Raw genomic sequence first — 15,303 nt, 5'->3', positions numbered from 1 at the left:
TGAGGGGGAAAATAAATTGGTTCCCACTTTGGAGCAATGGACCCCTCCCGATACTGATACGCCGGATGATTTCAACATAGAAACTCCCTCGTCCACACCGGGTCGATGTGAGCACGTATCTCGATATGTCAGCGTCGTGACTAATGTTGACAAGGTGAAGGAGGACTGCTGATGGAGTGAGGCAGTGGAGGTGGACATTCCTGACTACAACAACAACATTACTAACTTTAAGGATGGATTTCTCTATATATACACTTACCCATTCACCTTGGGTCCTGGTAAATCAGCCGGATCTCCTCCTTTGGAAATCGATCCGGTTATCCTTGACTTTTTCACTCAATATCGGGTGACCCTTGGTCAGATCTACCCGTCCTTTTGGAGGATCATGCTAATGCTCAGACATTTTATAGAAGGGGTTATGGGTGAGGTCTTTACCCTCATCCATTTGATTAGGTTGTACCATCCACTGCTGTATCGAGGCCTAATCAAGCTTTGACATCGGTCCAAAAAATCTTTCTTCACAAGTGTTGATGAGGGAAGAACTGGGGATGGATGAGCAGGTTCGTTCGAGTGAGGACCTCGGGTATCATCCCGGCCTAGATGATGCCCTTTCCGGAGCGATGGAACGATCAGCGTGAGTGAACTTCTCTTTAGCCACTTCTCAATTATTTTTCCATTTGTCACAATAATCCTTTTTGTACTCTCCCCAGTGGTCACTTGGTATCCCGAGGCGGTCCCAGATTTGGCAGGATGGATCAGGCATTTTGATGCAAGGTTCCCGTATCGTCTCTGGTTTGGACCGTCATGTCCAAGAAGCGCTGGGTGGCTAAAAATCATGGTGAGGCTTCTTCACTGCTTGTGCTTCACTCTTTGTGTTTCTTTCCGAACTCTAAGCAGCAACGTGTTGTGTCTCTTGTGCTGGTGCAGGCCTTGGAGAGAATATGCGGATAAGGCCGCCCGCTGAAGGTGAAGTAGAGGCCTTGGGGCCTGATATAGACAAGAAAAGGAAAGATAGGGTGGCCACTGTATGTCCTGATGAAGCCACTGCCCCAACATCCGAGTTGAACCCTAATGCCGAGGGGAAGAATGAGGATAGAAGCCCGTTGAGGAGAAGGACGAGGTCCAGTGTGAGAAATTTACACGTGCCTCAGTCGGAGGCTGTTGAATCTAGGACGACCAGGTCCGGTAGGGCTAAAGAGTCGGGGGTTCTCGAGGGGAATGATGCTCTGACTCCGAGTCATGCGGCCGTACTTGATGTGACTTCTACTAGCAGGACTGTTGGTCCCGATGATTCAGGGTTTGGGACTTTCCAAGGACATGGGATGCTATTCCGAGAGATTAGTAGCACGAACGATCTTATTCAGAACTACCTGGTCTAATTGGGAGAGTTGAGGGATGCCGAAGGGATGATCGGTTCCCCGGATGGTTCTCCTTTCGGGGGGGGGGGGGTTTATTTCCAACATCTTTCATGGCGTAACCAACAGGGCTGACCTCAACGTTTCTGGTGCTGTAAAGAGGCAGAGAAGTCCCTGTAGCAGGTGATAGTTTTTCCTTATGTATTCCTTTTTGTTCTCGAGCATCATTTGTCATCTCTCTTAATTTTGTTTGTTGTGTCGCAATGTAAAGAAACGTATGATCACACCATCCTTCGACTTCGTGGGGAGCTTTTTGGCCGGGAGAAGGAGTGCAATATCATTGCTTCGAAACTTTAAGACTCGGAGGCTCGTGGTGCACGGGGAGATAAAGAGTTAGGGGAGCTTGGGGTTTCTTTGGAGGTGGCTCTTCGGGAGAAGGCCACTCTTATGCTCAGGTACTATGCCTTGCTTGCACATGCTTTTTTACTCAAAATACACACATGTTCCGTTATTCTCATATTCATCGTCTTGCCTTTCGTTGTAGGTTGAGCAGAGCAGCTCACAGATTAGTCAGTTGGAGGCGGAGATCTTTAGGCTGACGGAGCGGAGCGAGGCTGTGGACGGTGAATTGGCGACCTCCTAGGGCCTTCTTTTGGACACTCGCCAGGAGATTACTACTTTGACTGCGGCTAAGTCTGGGGCCGAGAGAGATGACGCTGCCTATAAGGAGGATGCGGCCTCGACACATACAATGGTTCACGACATATCTCTGGCAGCTGAGTAGAAGTTGGTCCGAGCTGTCGAGCATGAAAAAGCAAAGGCAAAGAAGGAGGTCTTGGAAGAACTCGAGGCCAGAGGCTTCGAGCTATCTGCTGATCTGAAGGGTGAAGATGATAGTAGCGAGGAGTAGTTTCCAAGCCCCTTTTTTGTATTCCTTCTTTTTTGTTTTATGTGCTTTCTCTCCAGGGAGACCAATAGTGTAAAAAAGGCGTTTTCCCTTTTTGTTAATGCATGAAAGGAACTTTTATTCTGCTAGGTCTTCTTGCCGCTTTCCCTCCTCCTTTCCCTTTTTTTTTTGTTTTTCTTCCAAGCATCGGACGTCGGCCCTATGGTGCATTCTTGCGGGACGGACGGGGGTCCCGAGACTAGCCATGCCCCGAGGTTGAGTCGATGGCTCCTCCAAACCGATACTTTTGATGTCGAGGGTTTCCCGAGGTCCTTTGTTTTCATGAGTCGCGTGGGAGCCCGAGATGGTTCTGTTGGTGCACTCCCCAAGGAGAAGATGACGTTTAACGCGACCACAATTAATTCGCCTTCTTTGGGAAACTAAGCATTTTGTTGCCTGACCTCTATATATTTATCTATCCGCCCTTCAAGCGGCGATTTTGCATTTGTTTGTTAAGACTGTCTCCTTTGTAGAGCCTGGCGCTTTGTGCAAGTCTCTCCATTTCTTTGCTTCAGGGAGTTTTTGCCTGGATCCTCCCCTTATTCTGCTTATTCTGTCGTGGCCATGGCCGCTGCTTTGACATTTGATCCTCGAACGAAGGGGACCCCTTCCTGTGTTCTTCCTTTGGTTGGCGCTAGCGGCCCTTTCCCGATGCCGGGGAACGAAACCCGGAGTGTGCTACTTTGAAGAAGGTCGCCACACCGGGGAATCCTCCCAATGTTCCGGACCATCGAGAGCACGTGTCGAGGATTGTCTCATCGGTGAAGGAGGAAAACCTTGGAGCGATCAGGAGAGAGTGTGGATGGGGGGAAGGCGTGATTCTGCAAGTACCTTCCCCTGAGGAGAGTGCCAAGACGTATGCTGAAGGTTTTTTGAGCGTGTATTCCCACGTTCTCGTGCTGGGTCCCCCAGAATGGGTTGTGCTTGATTTCTGTAGAAGGTATCAAGTGACGTTGGTACAGGTTCATCCCTTCTTCTGGAGGATATTGCAGTCGATGAGATATTTTGCTCATAAGGCCGGGATAGAGTTCAGCCTTAATCACCTCATAAGGTTATACCGGCTGTTGCGTTATCGGGCCTAGTTGCTCTTCAGCGTAGCTCCACTTGAGCTCCTACTATCCGCAGCGAGGATAATGAGGACCGCGAGTGGATGAATTGGTTCATCCGAGTTCGGACGACTGACATTATCCCTAGAGAATTTTTACCATTTCCCGAGAAATGGAACTCCGCACGTAAGTACTTTGTTCGAACTATCTTTCTCTTCATAAGAGGTTGGCCCCATAATGATATCTTCCTGTCCTTTGCTTACAACAACTCATTGGTCGACCGACGAGGTTCCCAATTTAGCCAAATGGTCTCGTAGGCTAGCAACTAGCTGGGCTCATGATAAGCGCCGATGGCGAGATCTTTCGAAAGGGAGATTGGAGGTGAAGCATTATGGTATGTGCCCGGCGTTCCCCTTCATTTTTGGGAATGGTTTCCCCTTTGCCGACTCGCTCGATTTCTCTATTGCAGGTGCCGAGAGTTCATTTGAGGAGAGATTGGATTCCCCGAAGGGGGAGGAGATATTTCTGGTCCAAGTGTCAAGGAGCGTTGGCAAAATGAAAGATGTTCCTCGGTGTGAAAAGGCTTGCAGTGAGGTTCCCTCTCCGCAGTGGATGAGGGGAAGTGATTTGGCTGGCCGACAAGCTTCCGAGATTGATGCATCATCCGGAGTCACTTCGTCCCTCAGTGAGGCTCATCGCCTTGGCCTCGTGGTGAGTTTTCGATCGTGGTAGGGATGTTCTGGCCCCATGCTCCTTTCTCTTCCCTTTATTCACCTGGCTCTTCTTCTTCAGGCTTTTGATAGGCTCAAAACCGCGCTGCTTCATTGCGAGGCTCTGTTGTGGGAGGCCCGAGAAAGGGAAAGATCCCTCAAAATTCTTTGTGCGGCAAAGGAAGATGAGCTCGTCTCTTTACGGCATGGGGTAGACTGAAGCCGCGCCCGGGAGGCCCCCCTAGAGAAACAGGTATTCTGCATTCCTTGTTGGCCTGTATTCCCCTTTTTTGTCATGCCATCTCTGATGTGTTGCTATTTTAGTTGAAGGACAAGGCGGATGAGCTGGAACAACTCTAGGGTGAGGTCGGCATGACCAAACGTGACTTTGCTAAGCTGCAAGCGCGTGTTACTACCCATTCCGAGGCCAAAGAGAGGGCTCGGGCCGCGATATCCGCTCTCGAGGTGCAAATTCAGGCCGCTCGCGCGAGTGATTTTGCTCGGGCAAAGATGATCGCGAGGCTCTCATCCGAGCTATCAAGGGAAAAAACCGAGGTGGTGAACATCCGGGCCGAGGTTGTAATAAATAATACCAGGGCGGGGCAAGATATGGCGGCTCATTTAAGTAGTGCTACTGCCGCTAGGGCTAAGCTGAAGAAGGCCTTGGATCGTGCAAACAATAGCAGGGAGTACGAGACGTACAGGTCCCGGAGGGAGACCCTCGATGATATTCATGTCAGAGGCTTTAATCTATCGGAGGAGATCAGACAAGCTAAAGGAGAGGAGTTCGATGCCAAGTTCCTGATATCCGATGATGAGGATGATGAGGAGGAGACCGCCAGGCCATAGCTGCTAGAAAAAGGGGAAAAAATATTCCCTGCCTTCTTTGTTGTGTATATTTAGCTTTCGTTATACCACGCGGGCTGAGATTGCGCCTCGCCATCAATATACAATAATAAGAGGGGGAACCCTGAAACTTATATCTTCTATTTTTCCGCTTGTTGGTGTTCCTACTAGGTCAATTTGATCTTTGATTTGCCCTTGGGCTCGTGCACTTCAACTTTCTACGGGCTCAGTCTCTGAGTCGCATTATGATTCGAGCTGTAATTGGCCCTTACATTTCATGGAGATCCTGGCGACAATAGTATTTGTGCCGTGCCCGTAGGCGTATTGCAACCTTCGGGCCCAGTATTCGAGTCGCGTTGCGATTCGAGCTGTAATTGACCCTTAGATTTTATTGAGTTTCCGACGATGGTGGTACTTACGTTGTGTCCTTAGGCATGTTGCACTTCTCTGGTCCAGTCTCCGAATCGCGTTGCGATTCGAGCTGTAATCGACCCTTAGATGTTATTGAATCTCCGGACAACGACAATGGCGCTTGTGCTGCACCCTTAGGCACGTTGCATTTTCCGGGTCCAGTCTCGGAGTCGCATTGAGATTCGAGCTGTAATCGACCCTTAAATTTCATGGAGATCATGGCGACAGTAGCACTTATGTCATTTCGTTGTAGAGACCTTTTAATATGTGGCCCGTAGGCTTGAATAGTTAGCTGTTTTGGATCCGGTCTCTGAATCAGGTTACCATTCAAGCTCATTTTAATCCTCAAGTTGTCAAGTTTTTTTTAGCTGGCGACGATGGCTCTTAGGCTATTTTTTGCCTGTGGGCTTGCTTAGCTGGCAACAATGGCTCTTATGCTGTTTTTGCCCGTAGGATTGTTTGTGTAGGCTTTGTATCCGCTCATTAAGGTCTTTTTGTAGTGTTTTTCCTGACCCGTCGTCGGTTCAAAGGGAACCTCGATTTCAAGTCGGTGTCGGCGGTGTTTCGAGCACCTCGTAAGGTTCATAGCTCATAGGTCGAGTAGATCGATGCTCTTGCATTTTGGAGCCAACATTGTCGGAGCTCGTTTTTTGCCAGTGGAGGGAAACCTGTTTTAACCGCTTCTTTCCAAAGTATATCGGAGTAATGGCCTGCGATTTTTTAGCAATAGTCGGGTGTCCCCGAGTCACGTTTTTTGGGTTGTATCAGCCGTTTCGACCGTAGTCGTATGCGTTTGGCCGTAGCCCTTTTTTTGATCCCTAGTGATAGTTTAGGCCTCTACATCGAGGGTATGCCCTTTAGGGATTCTTACAAATGCGACGTATAGCCTAAATATCGGGATTTTCATGCCTGTTGAGGTCTTAAAGTTTTGTCATGCCTATTGAGGTCATACAGTTTCAGATTTTTCCAGTTGTATGGCGATTGATAGCAGTCTCCGAGTCATCGTGTTCGTTTAAGCTTGAAGACAGCTTCTCGTGAGCTCGGAGTTTCCTTCCAAGGGCTTGATGAGACCGGAGTTCCGGCACTGGGGTCGCGTAAGTTGTCTAATTGCTTATATTAAGTCTCCGAGTATATCGAGGCCCATTTGATGGAGAAGCATTTGCCACAAATATGTCGAACTAATCTTTCTCAAAACATGAAATGCTGAAAAGATATTCTTTACTGCTCGGCGTAAATATAGGTTGTGATAAAATGCTGAAAATATATTCTTTACTGCTCGGCATAGATATAGGTTGTAAGTACATGTTGTCTCGTTGTCACGAGCTCGGCCCGCACGGGCTTGGCTCCTACGATCATCTGATCTGCTTGTATGGTTCTGTTTTTTGACCTAGCCCGCCATTTATTGGCCCTTTTGAGGAGATGTTGCTCTTTAAGAGAAAACTGTTGCACGTCGCCCGACTATAGAAGGAAAGCCAGCGATATCGTCGTAGCCCTTTCTGGGGGGTATGCTGCTCTGCTAATAATCTTGCTGGCGAGACCTTTAGGTTGAAAAACCCGGTCGAGGAAAGAGAGCTCAGCGGATCCTGTAGGGGCCTCGTATTTCCGAGTGGAGTTCGGGATTTATGAATGTCTTGGCTGATTGCCTGCATGTAGGTTAGTAAAAGAAGAAAAGACAATCAAAGGAGTAGAGTAGTTCTTCCTTACTGCGGGATACATAGGCGATGTTTTGAGGTTTGGCACTGGTGTTGGCGGCTGGTTGTACGGTGATGGATTTGCTCCCGTCGCGTGTAGCTTTTTATTGAATGCCTAAGTTCCACCCTTGTCAGGGGGTTCCATCCTTTTTGGCGGGGAAGGGTCTAAATTGCCTCTGGGTGGTGTACCCGTTGTCATTCGAATAACATGTCCGCACTTCGCAGGCTTAGCACTCTAGTCCGAGCTCAAGCGAGCTGTATAGAGGGAGATGCTATCCTGATTTGTTGTGACACCCGGTGTCTGGAGTCCATCAAATGTTTGAAGTGTAGGAGTGATTTGGTTCGATGCTCCGAACTGCCCTATTGTCCTTGTCCCGACGCCGTTGGTGTAATTGGTCGAAACACCTGCACTTATGAACACATGCTTTGCTTGGAATAGGTTAAATGAGGGAAGGGGTTACCAGCGCGTGAATATGAGGTCGAGGCAAAGTCTCGACATCCCTTTCCCTGGATGTAAGGGTACCCTTCGCGTATATTCCCCGGATATGCCTTTTCCTGGCGATGAGCACTTTCTCTCTGAATTCTACGGTCTTTGAAAGGTGTCGCTACCCTTCTGCTGTCACGGCAATATGTTGTGGCTTGTTAGCCTCATTTTTTCTGATATCATTCCTCCCTTGGAGCCGGATTCGAGCTTGACCGCTCGATGATACTTGGTGCCGATCTTTGTTTAATAGCGCGGTCGTCGTTCCTTCGAGTTGGCGACCTCGTGCGCCCTACGGTTCCTGCGCCGAGCCATATTTCTTTTGCAATGGTCTTGGTCGAATAGGTCTGAGCTGCCTGGTGCTTCCGGACTCGCTTATTGTCATCAGGATGTTAGGCATAGCAATGCCGAAATTGCATCCGGCTGGGCGGGATATCCTTACCAGGTGTGCCTTGTTGAACCCGGTTCCATCGGAGGTTCCTCGAGGATGCTGTCCCCAGTCTATCTTCCTACTGTTGCGAGGCAGGCTACATCTTAGGTCACTCTTTCCATTCGTCGCGCATGGATGATATATCTATCTGCTTTGTACCAGTTTTTTTGCCGGGGATCCTCTTGGGTATACCAAACCTGAGGGGGATCCTTGGGGGTTGTCCGTGGTCCCGTTTTAGGACCGATGCCGGGTGTGGGCATCCGAACGGTCCAAGCCGGGCTCGAACCTATCGTCTCGAGCATCGCTGTCTCTGAATAGGCATGCGCGAGTAGTGGTGTGCCCGTAGGGATCCAAGGTCCTATCGCACCTAGGGAGTTTTGGCGTTCCGGGTTTCCGTAAAGTGAGTTCTAGGGCTGTTCCCCTAGAAGTTGGTTGTTGTAGGAGCTTCAACGAGCCTGATTCAATCTTATTGAGGAGATTCCCAAGCATCTTCGTTGTGATGGGGTCGGTCACCGACTCATCATTACTTGACCTCTCGGGTATTGGCTCATCATTAGGAGGTGTCTCCGTTGCTATTACGTTGGGAGTCCCCGGGCGACTCCGTAGCTGAGCGATAGCCGATTGTCGTGTCTGCAACATTTGAAAGATAACATGAAGATTGACTTCCTGTTCTTCGTGGGCTGGGATTTTTTGAGCTTTTCGTTGGTCAGCGAGTTGTATGCTATCATCGTTGCGCAAGGCTTCGCCGACTTGTTGCGGGCCTCGCAAGCCCGAGTTCACTTGAATCGACCCAGATGTGTCATCAGGGTCCTGTGGTGTCGCGTCAACCATTGGAACAACCATACTGCTTTTGCGATGGTTCTCGGGGTAGTCTTTCTCGATTTTGCTTACCGAGCCAGAAATTAACCTGAAATAAAAAGATCTTGGGCAAGAAAAGTGTGAAAAGATAACATATGTTTGTGTGACGAAACAAGCAAGAAAATAATCACTATTATTTTAGGCACCAAACTGTTTACCGTGAAAATGGTAACAACAATAAAATTTGTAAATGGGATTCTAAAAATACATGATCTATTCTAGAGCTAGTTGTTAGATTAGTTGATGCTAAAAATTCTAAGTATGTTGATAGAATATGAGCTAAATCGACGCAGTAAGCAAACCAAAGGGCCTGTTGCCCGAGCGTAGAGCAGGTCGATGGAGGCCTCGGGGTCGAAGCTTGAGTTGAGATCGAGCTATCTGGGACAGTCGGGAAAGGGATAACAAATAGAGATGCGATTAAGTAAGGCTCTTTATGGCCATTACACAGCTTGACGACCGAAGAACAAATAAGAAAACAATAAATGCGAGGTGGCCTCGGTCCAAGGAGAACAAATGACATAGAAGAAAGAGAGAGAGAGAGATATATTATTGCATTTGTGGACAAATGGAGCAACATCAGCCCCTTACAAAGTGGTATGGGTTCCCTTTATATAGGTGGGGGAACACGTCATGTTAAAAGATGTGTTAAATGTAAAGACACGGGGATGGGACGGCTTGGCATGGAATGGTGCCAGAGCCTATTAACTCTAGCTGCTCACCTCGGGAATCTCCTATCTTCATAATTTTGCTGGGTCGCGGGCAAACCGATGAACTTCGGGGCCACTGCAGGACCGTGGATGATCCTCGAGATAGAGAGCCCGATCCTGATCCCACATCCTCGAGGTGCCGTCTCGATATTTCGAGTAGGCCTTAATGGCGGGAGACAGATTCTCCTGATTTTGCCATACACAGATTGACTAATACGACCTCTCGTGGAACCCTTCGCTGTTCCTTGGATCGAGCCTGGATTGGACCGATAAACTCGGGTCGTCGGGACCCTTACATCGAGTTGAATGAAAGTAACGCTTCGAGCCTTGAGAGCGTGATTTATCACTTTGATCCTGTGGTAATCTTTGAGGGGAAATTTGCTCAAAGGCTAAAGAATAGGGACTGCCTTTGAGCTTTTTGAGATCAGTCCCTAAGTGGAGGTTTGTTCAAGCCCGGACCATCTGGAAACTTGCTTTGAACTTAGCGTAGATAGACTTAATGCGATGTAGATAGATCCTGGAAGAGGGTTTACCTGAATTCAGATAGTAACCCGGGGCCAAGCCCATACCGGTGGAGTTCAAGAGCTTATTTTCTTCTTGAGTTTTGTAATGATGCCAATAGCTTCTTGGAGCCTAACTTCTTTTTGATGGAGGTCCTCGAGGTCGGCTACCACCTCGGAACTTGCAACGATGTCGCTGGCTTCTTAGAGCCTAACTTCTCTTTGATGGAGGTCCTCGAGGTTGGGTACCACCTCGAGACTTGCGATGATGTTCTTTTTTCTATATATAGGGTTGTTTCAGCCTTTTTAGAGATCCCACCATTCTAGGTAGTTGCCTTTATTTTTCTGCATTATGTCTTTCATTATTTTAGTACTAACACACTTGCACAGATTCCTGCTTTAGTTCTCTAATTTTTCCATAGCCATGGCTGCTACATCGGGGTCTGTCCGACAAAGAGGGGACAGTTCCCCCTCTAGTATTCAGGACCAATGAAAGTATACCTTGAAGATTATTTCTTTGATAGGAGAAGAACATCTTGGGTTAGTGAGAAAAGACTATGGATGGGGGGAAAAGGTAGCATTACAGATACTTTCCCAGATGAGGGCATCACCGATCGTGCCGATGGATTTTTTAACGTGTACACATATCCTTTCACACTGGGCCCCCTTAATTGGGTTGTGCTCGACTTTTGTTTAAAGTATCGGGTTACCTTGGCGCAGATCCACCCGTCATTTTGGCGAATAGTGTTGATGATGAGATTTTTTGCGGAGAAGGCGGGGCTTGAACTTATGCTCAGTCATCTTATCAGGTTGTACCGGCCCTTTCACCATCGAGGTCTACTAACCTTGCAGTGCCATTCAACCATGCCCTTCATTGTTAATGATGAGAAAGATGGAGATCGGGAGTAGATGAGTCACTTTATCCGAGTGCAGATCGCTGACATTATCCCCGTGGAGCTTATGCCATTCCCTGAGGAATGGAATTATACACGTAAGTGGTACATTACGTGCCTTCTCAGTTTTGTTTATGGCGAAGGCTAGTTTTGTAGACGTGCCTTCTTTTCTTTTTCTGCAGTAGTTTCATAGGCGCCGAGCGGTGTTCCTGATCTGCTAGATTGGGTTTGGATGTTGGCGACCCACTCGACTTGTGATGAGAGCAAGTGGCGAGCTTCGTTCCGGGGCAGATAGGAAGCAAAACGTCATGGTGCGTGTTGTGCTATTTTTTCCTTTCCCTTCCTTCATTTAGAGAGGTATTTTCCCTTTCTACGTAATAATCTTGTTGTTGTAGGCATCAGAGAGACTTCCGAGGCGAGGCCATGCCCCTTTGGAGAGGTGGAAGGATTGCTATCTTCTGGACTAAAGAACGGCAATAATAAGCGAGAGATGCCTCTACGAGGCGATGGCACTCAAAGTAAGGCAAAACCGGACCGGGCCTCCAGAGCGTAATTATTATCGGGGCCTGCCGTGCCCGTGGTTCCTGGTTTTGGAAAGGTGGTTTCTCCATTGCTGTCGTCTTCTTTTTCTGTCGAAAATACTTTGAGGGATACTCAAAACCCGGGGTCGCATACACCGAGAGACCGTTCCTCGACCGAAATAGACCCTTTCGGAGATGAGGGAGCTAGGTTGGAAGATGTGCGCTGGGACTTCGAGGAAGACCAGTGACTTCACTTTCTGGTGGGTTTCGGCACAAGCCTTTCAAGCTCCGTGCCTTCCCTTCCTTATTGGATTTTCTTTTGCAGGCCTTCGACAAGCTTAAGTTCGGATTGCTTCATTGTGAAGCCAGGATGCGGAAAGCTCTAGATGAGGAGAGATCCCTTAGGCTCAGTTGCGATGTAAAGGAAGATGAGTTGCTACACTTGTGGTATGAGGTGAGCCGTAGCTTGAATTATGAGAACTACTTGAAAGTACAGGCACTTTTCTGTCCCGGGTGAGCGTGCATTCTACCTTCTAGCTTCTAAGGCTAACACTTCATTTATTTCAGTTGCAAAAAAAGACAGAGAACCTGGAGCTCCTTCAGGATTAAGCTAGCTGAGCCAAGCATGAGCATAATGAGCTAAAAGCTCAAGCGAAGGCTCAGGCTTTATATGGGAAGGGTGATCTGGCTAAAGTTCTCGCTTTTAAGGCTCAGCTTCGCTTAACTTGTGATAAAGCTTTGGTTCAAACAGATATGACTACAAAGCTCAAGTGTGATCTTTGGAGGGTCAAGGCTAAGATCATTGATGCCCGGGTTGAAGTTGTAATGAGCCGAACTAAGGCTGACCAGAATATGGCCATCTATTTAAAGGACGGTACTGATGCTCAAGCTGAGTTGAGAAGGATCCTCGACCCCGAAAAGAGGATCAAAGAATATGCTCGTTGCTAGTCTCGAAGAAACATTCTCATGGAGATCTATTCTAGGGGTTTCGTCCTCTCGCAAGAGTTGGCGCGAGCGAGGGTGGACGAGCGTGTTACTCGGTTACTTCTGTCCGACACCGAAGAAAGCGAAGATGAGGCCGTTAGGCCGTATCCCCCACGGGGGCATAGATTTTTCCATCTGTATACAACATTTTAAAAGTATGTTTGTAGATGGATATTTTGTTTTTTCGTACATGTGTATAAAAGAAAACCTTGCGGCTTTACTTCTTCCGTATCTCTCTCTGTCTCCAATTTGGCCATGTGAATTGGTCTTTGGGTCGATGGGAATCCTTAGATTCGTGACAGGGCCCTAAGGCTCATTAGGCTGGCCCTAGGCTTTTATGTACTTGGCCAAGGCGACCTTTTACGTGTGGCCCTGAGGCTCATTAGGATACAAGTGCTACTCTTCCATGGTGGAAGAGTTCTGGTTGATCTCATACTCTAACTCTATCCTTTTCCTAAACCATGTTCTCTTTGTGTAAGGAGTCTTTCTCCTTATCCAATATGCAAACTTTTCTATCATGATCAGGATATATTACTTCTGATAAGTTAGATTTATCTCCTTCACGTGCATCTCACATGTTTGCGCTCATCACGACTGTGCTTTACAAGATGGACCTGGTCCATGTCTGAGTTCTTTTTTCAGTCTTCAAAACTTCATATTTACTTGGTCCAACAAATTCCCCCTTTTGGATGATGACAAACTCTTTGCTTTTCACTCACTTAGGCACTGTAAGAACTCAGCTTATTCATCAATACAAAGTTTAGAAAAATTCACTTATCATCAAGGACCAAGTTAATTAGGTTATAAACATCACATATTCAGAATATGTAAAGCACAATATCTCTTCCCCCTTTTGGCATCATCGAAAAGTTGCATAAACAAAATATGGGTCCAAAATTTTAATAAGTACTCATGGCCACTAGGGCAACTGCAAGTGCAATCATGGATTAATCATCAGTAATCAGGAAAACATATTTAAACTACCAAGGAAATAGTAACAGCCAACAAGAGAAAAAACAGTAGATATCATTGATAGAAGATATGTTTCTACCACAATCCACAAACAGAAAGCAAAAATATTCAAAACATGAGCAAAAAGAAAGAGAAATCCCTAATCTGGGTCACTGATGGTACTAGATAGGTTCAAGAGATAAAGGCTAGAATACCTAAGGCTTGGGGGAGCTAGAGGGTTGGTTTTGGGCTTGGAGAAGTTTCAGCATATTGTGAAGAATCCCATCATTCTTCTCTTTTTCCTTGGTAAGCTCAGTTTTGAGAGCATCCCTCTTAGATTCAACCTCATCTAAGCGAGCCTTCAGCCTAGCTATCTCAGCATCCTTGGCCTCACTTTCCTAAACTAGATTCCTGACTTTACTATTGATAGGTGTCTTCTTGGATGAACCAGGTTTATTTTGAAAGGCATTGACTGGATAGTCACAAGCAATCAGAGTATTAATGCTAAAGTAGTCCTTGTTTGTGGCCATTTCCCACTTCTTCAGAGGCACCTTACATCGATCCAAAGCAGTAGTCAGAACAAATCCATAGGGGTGGCATGGGCCTTGGAGCCATTGATAACCCTGTCCAGTAGCTTGATGATGAATGCAAGCCAGTTGATTTGCTTTCCACTTTCAAGGCACTCCATCAGAACTAAGTCCATATAGTTAGCAATATGCCTTCTTTCCTGCCTGGGCATTAGGCACTTGTTGACAAACTCAAAGAGGACTTTGTGTTGTGGCTTCATTTTGCTCTTATGCACAAACTTGGCCTCATTCATTTCTTCAACATCACATAATCTTCTAGTGATTTCAAGGGCAGGAGGAAGGGAATCCAGACTTGGCCATCTTTGCCTGGTGTAGTCATCATATCCCTCTACAAGGATGTCAAGAATCTCTCCCACCTTCTCTACATTGAAGGTCACTTGAACTCCTTTACTTGGCTAGCGACTCTGCCATCTTTGACTTCAGCATTTGCCATGAATTCAATGATCTCATTCCTGGCTAGCCTTCCATCCATCGGAAGGACCATGTCCTTCCAGCCCTGAACAGCTAGGGCATCAACCAAACGAACCATTCCTGGTTCCACTAAGTCTTTCAGCAATCTTCCCTTCAAAAATATTTTTTTGCCAGACTTGGCCAGCTTGTCTTGTTCACCATTAGACTCACTTTCTTCTTCACCACTCCATTCCTCATCTTCAGAAACTCTAACTTTTTTGTTCTTCACTGCAGACCTTGTCCTATTGGCCAATGAAGGTTCATCAGCCTTAGACACAGATGAAGACTTCTTGGAGGAAGTCTTGGTCTTTTTGGGCTTGGGGGTCTGAACCTCCATTGTTGTATGGTCCTTCTGATAGATCTGTTCCATCTCATCAACATAAACAGCGTCAGAGGACTCTGCAACCTTACCTTTTCCTTTATCCATCCTCTTCTTCTTACTTTCAGGCAATTCCACATTCCTAACAGACCCAACCAAAACAAACCAATTTTCTAAATTTTCAACCAAAGCAGAACATACCTTAGAAAGGGAGTTTGAGCCTTCTCGGAGTCAAAAGACCTAGTTCCTTCCCCCTCACTCGCAGATTTGAATGAATCGTCTGAGTTCTCAAATTCTTTGGCTTGGCTTGACTTCAATTTCTCGTTCAATTTGTTTGAAAGAGCACCAGTTGCCACCGTTTTCCGAGCAAGCATTTTTACTCGCCGTTTCCTAGGTTGAGTGGTTGTGTTGGGTGGAGGTAGTGTGGAGGAACCATAAGGGGAGGGTGGTGGAGGAGTGCCTGGATTATCTTGAGGGTTCGACATTTTAACTGACTTCTTGAGAGAGTTTGTGAGTTAGGCTTTTGGAAGAGAGAACAATTGAGAGTGAAATAGATTTTTGACGGTTTGGAATAGTGAGGGTGGCAGAAGGTGATGATAGGTATTTCAAGAAAGAGA

The sequence above is a fragment of the Nicotiana tabacum genome, chromosome 1 (assembly GCF_000715075.1).
Source record: "Nicotiana tabacum cultivar K326 chromosome 1, ASM71507v2, whole genome shotgun sequence".
NCBI classification, from domain to species: Eukaryota; Viridiplantae; Streptophyta; class Magnoliopsida; order Solanales; family Solanaceae; genus Nicotiana; species Nicotiana tabacum.
This window is presented reverse-complemented; position numbering follows the sequence as displayed.